This window comes from Tympanuchus pallidicinctus, unplaced genomic scaffold (genome assembly GCF_026119805.1).
Source record: "Tympanuchus pallidicinctus isolate F22 unplaced genomic scaffold, pur_lepc_1.0 scaffold17, whole genome shotgun sequence".
Lineage (NCBI taxonomy): Eukaryota > Metazoa > Chordata > Aves > Galliformes > Phasianidae > Tympanuchus > Tympanuchus pallidicinctus.
The window spans coordinates 8,999,477-9,018,254 of NW_026294690.1; the positions used below are offsets into that span (position 1 = coordinate 8,999,477).

At 43.7% G+C, this 18,778-nt stretch overlaps 1 long non-coding RNA gene across 1 annotated transcript; it reads right to left on the reverse strand.

Annotated features, from left to right (window-relative positions):
- Positions 1-14,554: 14,554 nt before the first annotated feature.
- LOC128078587 (uncharacterized) lies at positions 14,555-17,045 on the reverse strand. The gene is made up of 3 exons (XR_008205709.1): positions 16,838-17,045; positions 15,674-15,741; positions 14,555-14,754 (listed from the first exon to the last, which is right to left on the reverse strand). It is a non-coding gene; the product is annotated as an uncharacterized LOC128078587 (long non-coding RNA).
- Positions 17,046-18,778: the final 1,733 nt, after the last annotated feature.

Genomic DNA, 18,778 nt, shown 5'->3' on the forward strand with positions numbered 1-18,778 from the left:
AATGGAGAAGAAGCCGGTTTTCTTGCTGTCACACCCCTTGCAGTTTTCTGTAATTTTTCCATCACTTGAGGCAGCCACGCCAATTATTTCCATCGTATTGGGTGTCCCCTGAAAGAAAAAAAACCTGACAAAAATAAGGATTTGAAAGATTCCTTTTCAGGAACTTCCTCCACCAACTATTTCCTCCTTTTCAAATGGGGCTTTCAGAAAGGAAGTGGTGGCCAGCAGTAACATTCCCCATGGGAGGGACCCATCTTCCCTTCACATGTGGAGAAGCAAGAATATCCTCTTATGAGGCAAAGCAGGAAAAGAAATCATCCTTTCATTGGCGGTGTATTCCGACCGGATAGGTGTCTGGTGCTGTGTCCAAGATGGTACCTTCTGAAGAGTCATTTCCAATTGGCTTCAAGCCCCACATTGCAGACAGACAGTGTAGGGCCCATTGGCTTATCCTCTATCCAACTTCTTTCAGTTGGAAACAAATCAAGTCATTAACAGAAAAAAAAAAAATAGCAACCCTTAATCTTCACCCAGATCCTCCTTCACTGCAGTGGAAAGATTTTCTTACATCCTCAGCGAGGCGCTCAAATATTTCTCCTGTTGCTAGCGGGCATAGGGTTGGTGGAAATATTTCTTGCAGCCTTTCACCTTTTTTTCCCCAGTTTGCAAACCCAATTTCCTGCCTTCTGCGCATTGCCTTGCTCCTTGCTGTATGCAGGACAGTGGAAGGAACGATCTGGAAGGTGTCTGAGAGCCATTTAGCGGAAGTTGGATGACTATTTATCGCTTTCAAAGGGAGACGATCGGCTGTTAGTGCTCGCAGGATCAAATGGGTAAATGAGAGGCAGAGAAGATCGCCATTCAGGCTAATGGGATTTACACTCTCAAATCAAGTTATGTGGATGCATTATAGGGAGTTCACATTGAGGGGAGCCAATTACCCCATTAGCACTAATAGGAATTGCACTAAGGTATCACGTGAGAAGACGCGTGGAAAAAGATTGCAGCTTTCCCATGCTTATTAGGGATTGTTTTCCTAAACAAGATCATATCTGGTGGTTCTGGATATTTAGCCTTGCTTTCACCAAGCCACTCCATTCATAAAGCTGGAGAAGGACCTTCTTCCTAAAGGGCTGCTACAGAGACTCAGCTCCTCTATACTCACTGCAGCCTTTCTTACGCAAACAAGGGCATACAACAGGTAGGCCTTCTGCTGCTGAGAAAGTTACAGATGGAGATGTACATGCCTTTTATCTGCAGTTCCTGCTGCCTCTCAGAAGTTGCATGCTGGCTTTGTCTCTGGGTGCTGTTGTTTACAGCCATCTTCTCACTGGCAAGTGCCCAGCGGACACATTTATTCCCTGTGCAGTGCACAGAGGCATCTTAAACAGATACCTGTAACCCTAATGATGCTTCTTTCATGAAGAAAAGGCAGCAAAATTAAATGCAAGCGGCACATTACCACACTTGTTTTAAATTGATATTTAATTAAAAAGTTAATTATTAATTAAGTTTATCAATTGCACATCAGTTGTTCAATAGAAAAGGGCTCATTCATTTAATTATCTGCGTGCAACCGATAGTATATGCTTTTTAGCCAGGCAAGGTTATCTCTGCATCTCTTCTAATTTAGATCAGTTTAGCTTCTAATCTATCGAGAGTGCTTCCTTCTACGAGCTTTTGATTTGATCTATAAATGTTTACTTACAGAACTGTTAGGTATTAGAAGCTGATCAAATAAAGGGAAGAGCTGCACTGCGCTCACTGAAGGGCGCTGGTGGTGCTTGCCTGCAAGGGGCTTCGAGGAGCTTGGTTTAACAGTGCGCCTGCTGTAAAAGTTTGAAAAAAGATAAACATCCACCCCGAAAGTATGTTAATAGCCCAAACAATGGGGAATCTTCAAAGGGCCAGAGAGGCCGGGGAGCAGAACATAGTGGCAGATAGCAGCACCGCTGGGCGAGGACTGCAGGGCATGGGATGTGGCAATGGCATGAGGTCTGCTGGGCTGTGGGGGCATGCTGCTCTCCCAGGGCCCTGATCAAAGCCTCAGCCTAAGGCTCCCGCTCTTCTTTCTCCTTTGCATGGTTCCTATGTGCAAATCAACAGCTGTTTATGGAGGGGTTTTGGATGACACGTAGTAAACCATACAGTAAACACCTCCAGTACTTGGATAGTCTAGTGGAGGAAAATGTCTTGCAGAGGCTGTGGCTCTAAGAATGTGTTGTAATAAATTGCTTTGTATTTATTTTAACCACAAATTACGGTCCTGTTCAATTTCTAACAAAATAGCACTGAACACTGAACCATAGAATTGTTAAGATTGGAAAAGACCTCTAAGATCACCTAGTCTGACCATTCACCTATCACCAACATTGCCCACTAAACCATGTCCATAAGTACCGCATCTTCATGATTCTTAACCACCTCCAGGGAAGGTGACTCCACCACCCCTCTGGGCAGCCTGTTGCAGTGTCCAACATATACACATATAGATTTAAGATGTTAAAGGACTTTGGCACATTAGTATCCAGAGACCAAACCGGCCTGGACCTGGTATCCAAGATGCTGAATGAACACCATTGAAGTCAAGAGACAAACTGCTCAATCAGACCTTGGAGCATCATAGGATGCTATAGAGAGGCACTACATAACTACTTAGAATAGACTGCAGCACTCTGTCTCCCTAAATATTTCTCACGTCCATTGCAATCACCACATGGATGGGCAATCACCACAACACACTCCCTATCCCAGGACTCCCCCGTGTAACACAGATCATGAACACATGATAAAAAACTGTAGCAGACCATAGAGGATCAGACAAGGAAAAGGTGGGAGAAAAACATGTGACAGAGGGCTGATGGACTGCCTTGAGGGGGCAAAGCTGAAGCAGATGTGTCCTCTCAGAGCTTAGTCAATCAAGAAAAGGAAATGTATCACAACAAGTAAATAGCGACGGCAGAAGTTCATATAATTCAGGTGAATACTCAGTCTGCAGCTTGTATTTGATCTGAAGACAGCAAGCCCAGGGCTGTCTCCCATCTCTTGAATGAAAAGCACTAAGGGGAGAGGGCTTTTAAAAGGAGGGTAATTTACAATGCAATATTGCCGGGGGTGGTGGCGGTGGTGTGTTTGTACAACTGGAAAGAGGATAAAAGAAATCTCCATGAATAGTAACTCTATGTTTATAGATGGGTGCTTCGTTGCCAACTCTGCATGCAATGAGCATTCATCTTCACCAGATATTCAAGTGGCAGGACTTTTTCAAGCAACAGTGTTTATAGAAAATGACTGTTTTGAAGCTCTACACACTAGAATTTGAGGAAACTCAAAATTTACATTTACAAACATCATCAGTCACTCTATCCGACAAATCAGAACAGAGGAATCTGGCTAACTACTATAGATGTGCAGCAAACAGCAGTTGCTTTCTCCAGAGATTTGCTACATCAGTTAAAATGAGAAATTTATCATGCATCTACTCCCAGATAGTCTGAAAGAAGCCAAACATATCAAAGCACTCATTTGTGAGGAATTATTTACACCAGCCCTCCTTCTTGACTAGAGGACAAAACTGGAAAGTTTCCTTTCTGTTGTATCACCCATTCCAATGTGGCTCTAAGCCAGGGGATATTCCTTTCCTTCAGAAATGAGACTAAAGACGAGATACAGAAGAGCTTCCATATGCACATAAGATATCAATGAAGATGTCACATAAGCAAGAAGTTCTGAGAGACAGGGAACAAATAAAACCAGTTTGTTTGTTTTTCAAGGTGCCACTGCACAATGAGATGGCTGATAAAGTGAGAGTTTTAACTGGAGCTTCTCCACAGCTGGGGAAGATCAGAAAGCCCTTTGGCTCCCCTTGACCCAGTGTCTGCTGAGGATCCTCTGCTGTTTGTTAAGGAATTAATTAACACTACAACACTACTTTTTGCAATAGAGGTGCTAATTTAGTCTGTCATCTCCATTCAACCATCTTCTCATAAAACCTGTAAGAATTTCGTATCTCTGAGCTCTCTGGACTTTGTGGCCAAGTGCTGTTGAAAAAGTTGCTGGGGGAAGGATTCAGAGAGATGCTGGGCTGCTGTAGGACCTCATACTGCTTGTCTTTGGATTTTTTGGTTGAAAAAAAAGCACCAAAAAACCCAGCAACATTGGTTACTTTGAACAATTTCCGCGTGCACCAAGCAATAAGGGACTGGGAGGGTGGGAGGTGGGAAGGGATGAGGCTACTTCTTTGTAAGGTACAAAGAAGCAACCAACTCTTCCTTCCATCCCCAGTGGATTCAAAACTTAATATAAAATAACTGGGTTCCTCTAGTCTTACAGCCCAGGAAAGGTCAATACTTGCCTCACTGAGTGCTGCTGCTGGGTTTCTGCCCCAAAGAATGAACCATTCCAACTGTCAGCAAGCAAGCCATCTATCAGTCAAGGACTGGACCTTTCAAGCAATACTTTGATTAAACCTTTGGCTTCCAAGCTGAATCTTCTGTGCCCATCAGTAGTCCCAAGCTCCCCTGGCAAATAAACACAGAAGTGCTAGTGGGTAAAGCACGTTTGTGTGAGATTTCCAACCCAATTTTGCAGACTCAGATGTTAGGCAGTTTAGATAAGAGGATGATTAGAGGTCTAAGCCTTAGGTTTGAAATACCCAGACATCCTGGAACCACCGGTGCAAATCCCAGCAGCGTTGACTCAGCCCTACAACCTCCTGATGAAGATAAAGTGAGCTCCGTGCAGAAGTGTGACTTGTCAATCTTCACCAGCAAGACCCAACTGGACCTGAGATAACGATGGTGGTGGCTACAGCATACAAGAGGATTTGTTATGCAGCAGAGGTGTAGTATCCTAAGTCTGCCCGTGCTACAGCTGTCGCTCTTGGGCTCCACCAGCAGTGATTTATAGACCCTAAACTTTTCTAGAGTTTTGCTCCAGCATGTTCAGTATGCATGTCCAGAGTTTTTCAGTGCTCCCAGCTAAGCGGCAGCCCCTCTTATCTGTCTGTAGTGCTATATATTGACCACTTTGGAAGAGCACTGTATCAGTACAGCTTGGGAGTCACCCTTAGAGAAAAGCCTCACAGAAGCATATAAAGTTTTTCTATCAGTTGGTGGAACAATCCAATCATTTCTGTTTAAAAAATAAATAAATCAAAGCCCCAGATCTCTGGAATGACCTTCAAGCTAATATTTGGTTTGCCAAGCACAGCTACCCAAAAATTATCAGCAAACAACTTTTAAAAGATAATCTGAGCTAATGGAGTTAGTCTTTCTTTTCCCATTTGTTACTGGACAATTAGCCAGCATGACATTAAATTCCTGCACGCATTTCCTCTTCCAATTTATCCATAATATTTTTCTTTAATAATTCACACAGTACTTGCAATTAAAGCTTGCAATTTATTCTTTTGTGCTGCATCCTGAAAATTAAGCCAAGCGATCAGGGTCTGTTGTGGAAGAAATGCTAAGAAAAAACACCCTCTTCTGTAACTATTAAATACAGCAGTGATGACTGATTTCACAGCGAAATATATGATTTGAAGTGCACTTTAAGAAAGTATGGAAACAGCAGAACTAATTAAACCTTTGCCTTCCACGAGTATTAATTACAAGTCAAGTATTCAAAAGACACACATATGTCAGTATTTTCAAGGGAAACTCTGCAAATGAACACTGGTACAATCCCAGTGGCACATAGTCAATCCTCATCCTCTACTAAGACCTACGGATAATCAAATCAAGCCGGGGCAACAGATATTCAATTTTATTACTCAGTCCTACATAAGAAAAGTGGTAGGAAAATTAGAGCTCATCCTCTCTCCTCCTGTTCGCACTGTGGCCAACTGGATGATGACCCATTGGCACCTCCACCCCCAAAATGCTCTCCCGCAGAGACGGAGGATGCGGTGCTCATTCACATTTTTTGAGCCAAAAGAAGAATCCCCAAACTGCTGTCCACCAAATTCATATGAACAAATTAAAATAACATTAAAATTAAAGTAGTAACTTTAAGAGAGGTGGAAGCATGGATCCTGTTTTCCCGGACTTTGTGTTCCCTTGGTTGAATTATCCTGCATCTTAAAGGGTACAACTCTCCTGTACATGCTGTGATGGAAATTTTCTCCAGTTGGCTGCAGCTGCAATGACTGCAAGAAAACATCTATCCCTCTCTGTCTCTCTCAGATTTTTTAAAGATTAGTAATACTGTTTCTGCACAAGGAGAAGCTTTTACTTCAGTTGAAATAAGTGGTTTGTCTCTCTTCTACCTGGCTTTTTATTTTCAATAAACGTAAGACATCCACCCCACTGCCACCTTTCACTGAACCTTGCAGATAGGCTCAGAAGTTACTGCAGGAACCAGTGAGACCTATTTCTTTTAAGGAGAAGCTAAAAATGGCTACAGAAGCCATGCGTACAGACAAGAAAATCTAAATAGCTTAATGGAAGTCTTAGCTTTCCAAGTAAAAGTGCCCATCTTCTGGCTTTTAATACCAGGCAGCCAGCATTTTCATTCTGCTTTAGTCTGACTTAAATTGTAACTCCCCTTGGGGCAGCATCTTTGCTTTTCTATTTGCTTTTAAAATGCCCTGCATGCCCAGCAGCTACAAGGAAAAAATTATCTCTGGTACTGCAAGGAGAAAAGTCTCCACTAAGACGCGCCTGAGTTTTGTAATGAAATTGTCTTCATGTTCAGATGTCCCGGTGCACAAACTTTTCCTCGACAGGGTTTCACTAGAACTAATACTTGCCTTTTGTTGTTTGAATACACAAGGAGACTGCATCTGGGCTTGCGTAAGCATTCACATCAGAAGGGTCTTTGTAAGTGAAACTCCCCTGTTCAGAGAAGAGAAAGAGTGATTTTCTTGACCCATCCCAATTTGGCAATAAAATTCAAATGTGGCAAACCAGACTATCCAGACTTTTATTTTTCCTTTCTTTCTTTCATTTCTCCACCCCCCGCCTCTCCTTTCTTTTCAAAGTAACAAACATTTTGTTGAATTGTCCTAAATAATGACGTCTGAAACCACTTCAGTCTGTTTAAGATCTCAGGGGGAAAATTTGGTGAATAAATGACTTGGGATAAATCAAATCATTCTGTTCTAACAACTGTTTCTTTCACTCTCCTCATCTTGATTGCTATCCCTAATTCTGCATGCCCCCATACCTGCATGGCCAACTTCAGGGCTTCAACACTTCTCTGCAGCCACCCTCACCACCCCATCTCCAGCACTTGGCCCTGGTGGTCCTCGACCCAGATCTTCTCACAGAGCTGTTAGGCTTCTCCCAGCTTGTCTTCTATTGCAACTTTTCTCTATGCAGTTCCCAACCTCCCTCCACAGCCCCACACACCCCGCTGCCAGGCGTCCCCTCTCACCACCCTTTCCATCAAGGCCAATGTGCGTTGTACAGCTCTATCCAGCAAGGAACCTCGGCTCCTTTCAGCTCTCCATTCCTCTTCTCCCCTTAAAAAGAAACTTCTCACACAAGCACAGTCCCGCCATCTACACCACAGCCCGGTGCCTCTCTACATCTCACTGCAAAACCAGCCTAGCACCCACTTCTCCTTACCCATGCAATCGTTTGACACGGTAGCTGTATAATTTACAGCAGCCCTTTCCAATGGCCTTTGGATAGGATTTGCATAGGAAACATGGCCCGGCACTGTGCTGAGGAGTCAGGAGAGGTCAACCGTTGGCTTGACCTCCTAAGCCCATCTGCCTTCGCGCAGGCAGAAAGACATGCTCTTAACATGTATTATCTGCTCAGGACATTTGTTTCGGGAGCAAGTTGCGTTAAGCAAAGGTACGTCAATTGATAATAAACCTGCTCCACGCTGTCATTTGTGGGTGATTTGAAGAAAAACAGACCACGTAATCAGGTCTAAGGGGTCCCTAATACCAGAGACGCTGGTGCTGTCAGCTATAGAAAATAATTAGAACGTTATCCCTGTGGCAAGGAGAATGTAAATACATCTAAAATACGACATAATGACATTCTCCTCTGTAAGCCAGGGGATCTGCTTCAAATAAAAGGGCCATTAACACAACAATTAAAGCCGAGGGGGCTGGTGAAGCAGGGAGCCGGGCTGGTGCAGGGCGAGGCGAGCAAGCGCCCGGCGTAAATCTTTCGCCATCCCAGCCAGGAATGTGACTATTAGCCCTCTCATGACCCGAGGGCTTCCCAATAATGCATCTGCTCTCTGTCAGGGCCAGGATTTCGTAACCTTCTCCAGCCCAAGAGGAGGGCCAACTCCACGGTGCGGCGCCAAAGACGGAGCGGGGTGGCTCCAGGCCGGACCTTGGCCCCGGTTCAGCGAAGCACTTAAGTGCTCGCCGAGGGGACACGTCTCGTCGCAGCAATTTGTGTGCTCAGAGGGAAACACGGGTGGGCTTTTCTGAATGAGGCCCAGCCAGACTCACCCAAGGCAAAGCCAGACCCGTTTTCATCTTCATTTCTCCATTTTCTTTGGAGGACGCATGCTGCGGAGGTCCCAAGCTGCTCTGGGGATGTCCTTGCTGTGAAATGCCAGCCTACAGAACCTAGGAGACCCAAAGCATGGGGAGCACTGCAGAAATTCAGACAATTCCAAGGATGCAATGTCCCTCTTTCCACTGTCCAGGCAGCAGAGGGCTTTGAACACAGAGTCACAGAATCGTTTGAGTTGGAAGGGACCTTAAGGCCATCTGGTCCAACTCCCTGCAATGAACAGGGACACCTACAGCTCCACCAGGTGCTCAGAACCTCGTCCAGCCTGACATTGGCTGTCTGCAGGGATGGGACACCAACCACTTCATGCCCCAGACAACACACACAATATTTCTCAGAAGCCCTATAAAAAACTTACAGAAATTATGGGTGAATGCTTGGAGAGAATATCAACTGCCACTTGTCTTTCACTCTCATTGAAAGAGGAGTAGGTGAAGGTAAGAGCCCAAACACATCAGGAACTTTGAGTTTGGGCAAAACACACCTGGCATGCCCCCATAGGACCTGTCTCTGATTTTGAAAACTCTTATACAAAAAAATAAATACAACTGAGCTGTAAAATTAAACTTCCTCATTTACATAAGGCTCAGATATGGGAATTGGACTAGATGGCCTTTAAGATTCTCTCTTCCAATGATTCTATGATTCTAGAATCATAAGATTTCTTAAGAGGAAGCGGATGGGTTAGGTAACAAACACAGATTTTTTTTTCATACATAAAGGCCTCACCAGGTTGAAAGTACTTTTAATATTTACCGTTGTTGTTGTTAAAATTGGATGACTTTTTGTGGTAAATGTAAAGTTTTATGTGTCCAGTGGAAGTTTGTGAATGTCAGAAAACAGGAAACAATACTGACCTGGTTGTGATGCTCAGAAAGAGAACAGTGCTGAATTCAGCTCTTTGGAATGATTTGTCAAAAGGCAGTTTTATTTTATCAGTCCTCTTTTTCAGTTCTGCCGGTCTTTCTAAGAGAACCACCTAGCAGACACTTAAAAACAAAAACAAAGCAAAAAAAAAAACCACCTCAAATTTTTCTTTTCAGCCACGTTTCACAACACCAAGGTAACGTGCTTCCTGCACCCTGCTTTCAGCATGTGAAAATTAATCCTTTCCCCAGCAGTAAGTTCAATTAGTTGTGGGATATACAGAAACACTAGTAGGTATTTAAAAGTGACTTTTTTTTTTTAAAGATGACAACTCATATCCTCTCAACATTTATGAGTAAGGAAGTTCATAGAGTTGTTTGAGTTGGAAGGGACCCTTAAACGCCACCTAGTTCAACTCCCCTGCAATGAACAGGGACACCCACAGCTCCATCAGGTGCTCAGAGCCTGTTCAGCCTGACCTTGGCTGTCTCCAAGGTTGGAGCACCCAATACCTATCTGGGCAACGTATGCCTCACTACCTTAGTTGTAAAAAAAACTTCTTACATCCAGCCTAAATTTTCCTTCTTTTATTTTTGAAACCATTTCCCCTTGTCCTATTACAACAGACCCTGCTGAGGAGTCTTTCCCCTTCCTTCTTATGGCCTCCCTGACTCGCACCTGATCTAAAGAACAAACTAGATTTGCTGAAGTAGAACAACCATCACAGCAATATCTGGGTACAGAAAGAATTATGTAAGCAAAAAGTCAGCTACATGTCCAATATAGAATAATCTTTGAAGATTCTCATTACAAGTAAACACAAGGATAATAACTAGTGGATAAGCTAATTAGTCATGCAAATCTGATGGATTTTCACTGCCTCCTTCCAGTCACTTACTTCTTTAGAAGGCATTTCTTTTTCTGAGTAGTGCATAGTTGTGCCTAGTTCAGCACCCAATTCACGTTAGTTGGGCAAAAAAGACATTCCTTTAATCTTCCGACACTTTGGTCCTCCATGTGAAGTGCATGGAAAGTTTCCAACAGAGTGATAATATAAAAGAAAATATTAGCAAAAACTCCCATGGAACAAAACGAGGTGGTGTTCTCTGGGAAATCTCATGCCTGAGCATTGTGGACAACAGTAACTTAGAACCTGTGAACAGAAGGACAGCAACCAACACATTTGTCTCTTACGATTATGCAAGCTGCCTTATATATAATAGAGCTAGTAAAAATGATCTGAAATAAACAACATCCAGCCTTTACAACTAAGGTCACACCGGCCAAAAGGACTGTGAGTGTTCCAGAATGCTAGGAACAAGTTTCTAGACAGCTGGAGACATTTTGAGCAAGCATGGGCCAAATTAAACCGACGTGGGAAGCCAAAGTGAAACCAGTAAAAGCTTGCCTACTCAGATGACTTTTGTTTGAGCTGGCAGCTAAATTCAAACAAAATTCCTAGGATGATACTGCTTCAACTGCAACAGCAGTCACCTGAGTCATGTGATAAACGCTTCGCTGTAAAATCTGAGCATGTCACTCCTGACAGCACTCGCACATCAGATCCATGGGAAGTAAAAAAGAGGGGGGAAAAAGGGAAAATAAAAGCTTTTGTACAAAACCTGTGAACCAAGTCCCCTCTGTCTCTTTCCTTCCAGACATTTCTGAAAAAACAGCTCACTGGAACCGCAAAGAACAACAACAACTGAGCAGCATTCTAATACGGGACATCCTGCCTGACCAGTTGGAGCCAAAAGAAAAAAGCAAGCCATAAAGTCGGAGCTCAAATGGGATGTACAAAACCAAAGCCTTGCATTTGGGGGCATTTTTTTCATTTAAACTAATCTAATCAATTGGTCACCATAACAGAGGGTTCAAGCAGCTGGCTTAGTCAGGTCTGTCTGTGACGAACCTTGGAACCAAAGCCATGTGTTCAAGTGCACACACATTTGCATCAACTATCATGTCTTAAAATATCTACTGTTGACTTTGTGCATCACCATTAGTAAGTATCATAACACAGAGTATAGTCTAAGCGTTGTTTGTGAAGCATCCAATCCCTAGAAATACCCATTTACTAAGTCCCAAGGATGGATTTCCTCTCATATTGACACACAAACCATGGGTGAAAGTTTATCAGGGATCATTGCATTGTGTTGATGACCCTGTCTTGGGAATGGCTGCAGATTAGAGAGCACGAGAAATAATACGAAATGATGTTAAGAGAGGAAGACTGTAAAACAAGATAGGATCCTGGGAAGAGTGCATTTTTTTTCCAGGAAGCTGTAAATTTCTGGAAAATTGGAAGACACATTAACCACTAAAAGAATCCTTAAAAGCAGAATGCTTAAAAGAAGATAATTGGCAAAGCTTCTAAGTACGGTAATAGCCAGTTATCACCTTCACCTATGAGCTGCTATCTATTTTCCATTCTTCCCACCAGCCAGGGAATAAGATCTCACATCTTTCCTGAGAAGAGTAGGGGCACAATGTGATGTATGGCACTGGTTCCCTCTGGCCCATCAGTATGGAAAGAAAAGACTATGGGGATGATGCACAACTAAGCCCAGTTCCAGCATGGTGTCAGATCTCAGCTGGACTGCGACTCCCAGCACGGAGTCCAGCTTGGACACAGGAGCTGGAAAATGCTCCTTGGCCCTTATTCAGTCTCTGGGATATATTCCAGAAATGAACCAGCTCCAGAGCCAAGGTCTGATAAAATGGAGCCTGGGACTGGACCAGGCTGGGTTTTTTTAAAATCCATAACCCCCAAAACCCAATGGTCAGGATTCTACAAATCCAACGCTGTACCTGACGAGTTGGGTCACTGAGGGCACCAGGCATCTGCAGTCCATGTTTGAGTGCACCTCGCATTTCAGTATAGTGCAACTTTCCCTTTTTTGGTCATTTACATAAAATGGAAATTACACACACTCAGTTTTGCTAGTTCAGAGCCATCTCTGACTTTGCTCTACTCTTCACTGCCACCATCTTATTTTGTATTTTGCAGCCACACAGAGATAAACTCAGTGAGTAAATTGCCAAGGGATGTTGAGGTTGCTGTGAGAACAAAACCAACAGCTGTCTTTCTTTTTATCTAGTAAGGCAAAGGCTTAAATTCTCCTAAGAATAAACTGGTTTTTATTGCAAAAGAAAGAAAAATTCCTAGCAACAACAACAAAAGAGAGAAACGTCCTATGAGAATATAATGGAACTGTGCTAAATTACTTTAAAATAAGAAAACCAGGGTGAAGGGGAAACTCCCCAAAAGTGAACAAGTGCTCTTCAGATTTTAAACAAGGGATGGATTATTTTTTTTCCTTTCTTTCTCCCTTTCTTTCCAGCAGCTAGAAGTCCCATCTGGTTCCTGTTTCTATTCGTCTGATCTCCCAGAAACTTCTAAAAGCCATAAGCATCAGCCAAAAATTCCCCAGGCATGGACTCCTTTCCAAAATAGCCCACAAAATGGCATTTTTTAGGTGGGTTGGTTTGGAAGGAGCGGAGGGGGGGGATGTTGGTTTCTGTGACATTCCTAGGAATTTCTTGCATCTATTCTCCCCTCTAGAATTTCTCCTCTGCCCGAAACCCCTTCTAATTTCCACTGGAACATCAGCCAGCAGAGGGACTACCCACTCCCATGTAGAAGGATTCAGACCTTCTTGTGAGAGCTCCTGAGCTGCTGAGAGGTTTTCATCTCCAAGAAAGGCAAATGAACTTGCAGTTTACTCACAGATGAGGTCGTCTCCATTGGGTTGGTGGCTGTTTAGTCCAGAGGCTGCATAACTGGACATTTTCCTCTGTGATGGCAACATCAGGACACGAGTTCTGTTAAGGCAAGGTCAAGGCGAGACTTTCAGAAATAGAGGCTTAGTATAAATGGGTAAGATAGATGAGGCAGAAGGGCTTGGATCACCTATACAGCCTCTTATGGCCAAAGGGAATGATGTCTTTTCCTGCATGGGAACAGCTGAGGTGAAGGCAAGCTGAAACAGTGACCCTGAGTTCCTTCATGATGGTTTTGCTCCACAGACATGAGGCTGACCAATGACTGGTCCCTCTGAAATGCAACTAGTGTGTCCAATTTCTGTACACTGGGGATCTAATTCAAGTAAGTTTGATAAGGACGGCTAACTCACTGGCTTCAGCATGTGCCTCAAAGCCTCCCGGGAAACTACTAAGTTAAGACTCTACAAAACCTCAAACAAAAACAGTCCCCCCCTCCCACTTTTTCTTTTAATACACCTCTTGGTTACACCATGATTCCTATGAAGGGGCCCAGACCTGTCATGGAGACTCCAAGCACAGTGGTCTCTGCATTATTTGAAGCCCCATAATCCTTCACTGGAGCAAACAGCTTAAAAGTGCAATCTTTCAGGCGGTAATTCAGAGACACAGGGAGAGCAGAACAGCTCCAGAGAGCTTGATGATGAGATGGTCTGAAGAGATTTAACCCACTCACCGCGCCAGAAGAAAGCAGTCCAGGTCACTGATTACTAAAGGTTGCTAATTTTAGACATTTGAATTAATGAGATTAATTTAGTCTCACAAAAGAACTCAGCTGCTTGGCTGGATCCATCCAGCATTTGTGGGAGAGGAACAAAATAAACTAAAAGGTCACAGCCTTATCTCAACATCCTTCACTTACGTGTGTTGACCAAAATCACTGCTTGGGTAAGCCAGCCTGGCCAAAGTGCAAGTGTGCTGGCCAGAGACTTTCTCTTCTGCTGCTGAACACATCCTCTCATCTCGTCTTTGCGTCTTCCTAGGATGCAGGGAGAAGAAACCAGCAATTTCTCCAAAACTGCTGGCACAACGGTGGCAAATCAGAGAACTTCAAGAAATCCTGACATCCCCGTGTCCTTCCCAGCTGTGAAACAGGTGATTTGATGGAGCAGGGTGATTGCACCAAAGACCAAGCAGCTTTTCTAGTCAATGCACAGCTACAAACATCTCTCAAATCCTCACAGCAATTAAATACTTCATCAATAAAAAATAAACACACTTCATTTTCTATTTATAAAAGAATCTCTCCCTCCTCCCCCCAATGTTTTATTTTAGCAAGTGCACTCAACCATGTTCTCAATCTGCACTTCATTTCCTGCTATTCAGCTTTCTGTGGTTCACAGACAAAAATACCTGGGGGGGAAAAAAAGCACAATACCAGATCCCAGGAGGCTCTGAGTTACCGCAGGAAAAAAATGTGGCACGCTGCATAACAGGAGCCCATGCCCATGCTGGGAGCAAGGAGGCACAACGGGCAGAGCAGAGTACATTAACTCAGATGTTGTGGTGCCAGGAGCTTCCTACCACTTCTCCAGCCATGAGAGCAGTGAGCCGCTCTGTCTCCATCATCTGCCACTGGTTCCTCAGGAGCAGTGGAGAAAGCAAGGAGTTCTTTCTGTTGGAGGAAAAGCAGCGTGCTGGGCAATCCTTCAGCCCCAAAGCAAGAATAATCAAGAGTTTGAGTCCCAAGAAAAGGCTCCTGGGTGATCTGTGAGCGGTGTTTAGTATCTAAAGGGGGACTGTAAGAAAGAAGGGAATAGACTCTTTAGCAGGGTCTGTTGTGACAGGACAAGGGGAAATGGTTTCAAACTAAAAGAGGGAAGATTTAGATTGCATATAAGGAACAAGTTTTTACAATAAGGACAGTGAGGCACTGGCACAAGTTGTCTAGAGCTGTGGCAGATGCCCCATCCCTGGAGACACTCAAGGTCAGGCTGGATGGGCTCTGAGCACCTGATGGAGCTGTAAGTGTTCTTGTTCATTGCAGAGGAGTTGGACCAGGAAGCCTTTAAGGGTCCCTTCCAACATAAATGATCTTATAATTCTACAGTTTCTGCAGCCATTCCAGTCCACAAGGATTCTGAACAACTGTGGTTGGCACAATGTATGAGAGCATAGAATCGTAGAATTGTTAAGGCTGGAAAAGACCATCAGGATCATCCAGTCCAATTGTCCTCTAATGTTGTCTACTAACCAGTTGTCCCTCAGCGCCACATCTCCACATTTCTTGAACATCTCCAGGGATGGTGACTCCACCACTCCCTGGGCAGCCTGTGTCAGTGCCTGACCACTCCTTTGGAGAAGAAGATTTTCCTAACATATAACCTGAACCTCCCCGGGCACAACTTGAAGCCATTCCTTCTCATCCTAAATCAGATTCAACCTAGCAGCAAATTGCAAAGGGATTTATGAACCAAGATATGCAGGGTATCCTTGGGTAGGATGTGGCCATTTGTGATTTGGATAGAAGGACGAGGTTTTGGAAGAGGGGTGAAAATGAGGATTTATGCTCTTGGTGATGAAGTTCTCCTCACCTGCTGCATCACACTCTCTTTTTATCTCTTTTTTTTCATCACACTGAACTTTCTTCTAGTGATGCTCCCTGCCAGAGAGAAAACATAGGACACAAGTGAGATGAGCCCGACAAGGAATCCACCAAAAGAGACTTGGCAGATCTACCTCTGTCACAGCCAAGGGAGAACAAGTGAGGCTGGGGATGGAGCCATGGCAGTCCAAACAAGACAGTCCCACACTGGCTGCTCCACTGGTGGCAGAGATGATGGAAACAACAGCAGGGAGCTCACTCACTCATTTTTATCAAGCCCCTTCACCCCAAGTAATGTGAAATGAGATATTAAATAGGTGACACAGTCTTAGAAACAGCCTGTGCTCCAGCTTCCTCTGCCATCCCTAGTGGAGAGTTGCAGCTACAGGGTTTGTTGGGGTTGATTTAGCAAAGGGAAAGGAGAGAGGGAATGGAGCCAGAGCTAGAGAGGGAGAAACAAGAAGGAGAAAGGAACATCCAGGGAAGGAGCGAGCTTGGGGCTAAACGTAAGTGTTAGGGAACACAGAAGAGTTTGTAAGCACAGAGATGGGAAGGCAGAAAAGGAGAGCCAAGGATAAATTGTTTTGATGAGTGCTCCAACCCTGAAATAAATATAACCACCCAAGGGGGCTGTGTGACTCAGTCTGACATTTTGGCTATTTTTTTCATGCCACCAGATGTAATCAATTTAGCTGGGGTTGGTGGGGGAAGCACACACGTTTTTATTGCATTCTAATGTCCACCAAAAAAAGATGTATTTTGTTTTGTTTTCTACTTGGAGTGTATGGCACTTCATGCAACACCAAGCACGAGCAGAACTTCCACCTGCCCTTCGCCATCACAGAAATAAGAGTTTGGGGGTGTAGGGGCAGATGGATCTGTTTAGGTGCAGCCGGTGCAGCCAGAGCAGCCCCCTCATCTCCACTGCAGCAGGAAGAAAATCTCCAAGCCAGAGGAGAACGTAAAGGAAAGCTGTGCAACCTCATTCGCATTCACTTCAATATGCACGAGGGAACAAATATGGCCAATAACATCCTAAGATATTGTCGTGCTGAAATTCTTTGTTTACCAAGAAACGACATGTTGAAAGCCCTTGGCATCTACGAAGCAGATGATTTCTATTCATTTATTTGAAGCATTTTGCAGTACTTACCCAGACGCTTGGAGTGATTATCTTGCCAGATCTCATGTGGAGGACTGGGTCAGATGGGCGAGCTCCAGCAAGTCTCCCAGTGTCCTAAAGGAAGCGGTGTGGTACTCAGGCAGGTAGCACTCACCCTCCAAGCCCATCCCACACCAAGAGTGTCCGTCCAGCTCACTGCTTTCGGATGTAGGCTCAGTTGGGCATACAAACCTTCAACTCCTGTCCAAACCTGTGGGGAAATGTTTCTGCGCATTGTTAAACAGCTCCTGCATTCAACCCAGAGGCTGATGCTGTTCTGTGGTAGGTGAAAAATTCTTATATTTACTCTCTGCGAAATATTTTGGACTCTGGAGACTTCTTGCTCAGGCAGACTCCTCCTGAATTAATAACAGCTTTGCCTGAGCAGCAGTTAGGAAATGAGAAGAAAGTGCCATGGAAATCAGAGTATTTTTTTAATTCATTCTGGTGATGGACTCTGCAGATAAACGTGCTGTCGGGAAACACCCATTTCCCTTTCTGCCATGCAGCTGTCCACCTCTAGCTGCTGCCCATTTACCTGCAGAAAGGTTGTAGGAACTTAGCCCAGCACAGGGCCTAAGATCACACATGCTCAAACTAAGCAAAACAGCCCACTGAACTGGTCACCAGCTCTCCAATACCACACCTGCTGTGTCTAACATTCACAGTACCATACACCCTGTATTTTCCCTTAGAATCTGTAGAGGTAGCTTTTCCCCAGTTACTTCCTCCATGGCTAGATCTTTGAATGCTCTCTCCTTGCATGGCTGTCGGCATGGAAAAGAAGCCCAAGTTCCCTTGTAGGGCCTTCTTCTTACCAGCTCTGTTTTAATTAGCGCCGTTGCCATCTCCTAGGAAGCGAAGGCTTTTAGGAATAAGGATCCATGTGAGGTCACATAATTTCTTAAGATGATATACAGTGCTTCTTCATTTTCAACTCTGAGTGCATCTTCCTTCTCTCTTGAACACATCTCCAGAATCTTAAACGCTACTTCAAAAATCAAATACACTGCATTTATTTAAAGTGTCACAGTTACTCTTATCTGTTAATTATAAAACATTTTCCCCTTTAAGTGAGTCGTTTGAAACATACATAAATGATTTTAGAGCAAGAATTTCTTATCACCTATCTTTATGTTTCAAATCAAGCCATCCACCATGATACGTTCTGAGCATTTTGCCAATGCACTGTGCATTCAAGGAACCACTTCATGCGTGCTCAGTACACGGACTACGCCAATTTCATATGTATGCGTGTGTGTCTGGAAGTACCAAATTAATATTTGCATTCATACGCTTGTGGAGACAATTTCCAGACATTCAGGAAGTTGTCCTGACATGATGGGGTGGAGAAGGGAGTGGAGAAAATTCTACATTTGTGCGATGACCCTGTGTTAACTTTCTAATGCCACAAATCCTTGGACTGGAACTCGCTAGCTTTTGAAGATTTAATTAGTTAGGCTTACTATTTGGTTATCCTGACTTTCTAAGAAAAAGAAGGCTGTCAAAGGAAAACAATCTTTAAATTTGAAAATCCAAAGAAAAATGTGCATTAAACCACAAAATTCCTGTCAATAATAAATTCAACCCTACAATCACTGCTACAGAAACATAATGAATGGAGGTTTCTCAGTGCCAAGATGTAATTTTTGCTTCTTCAGTTCTAAACAGATTTTTCTGTGTTTGACTTGCCCTTTCTTTCTTTCTTTCTTTCTTTTTTTCTTTTTAAGAAATAAAATTAAAGAAGAAAATGCTAGCAAACCAAAAGCCTCCTACCAGGGATACTCATAACTGAGTTAACACTGGGCTTTTAAGACCAGCATCCTCAATCCAGATAGGAAGAAAGGCAAGCTGCAAATCCAGTACACGCATTAAGATATCCATTTTAAATTTCCACAACTTCCTAACTGATAAAATACTTTTCCTCAACCT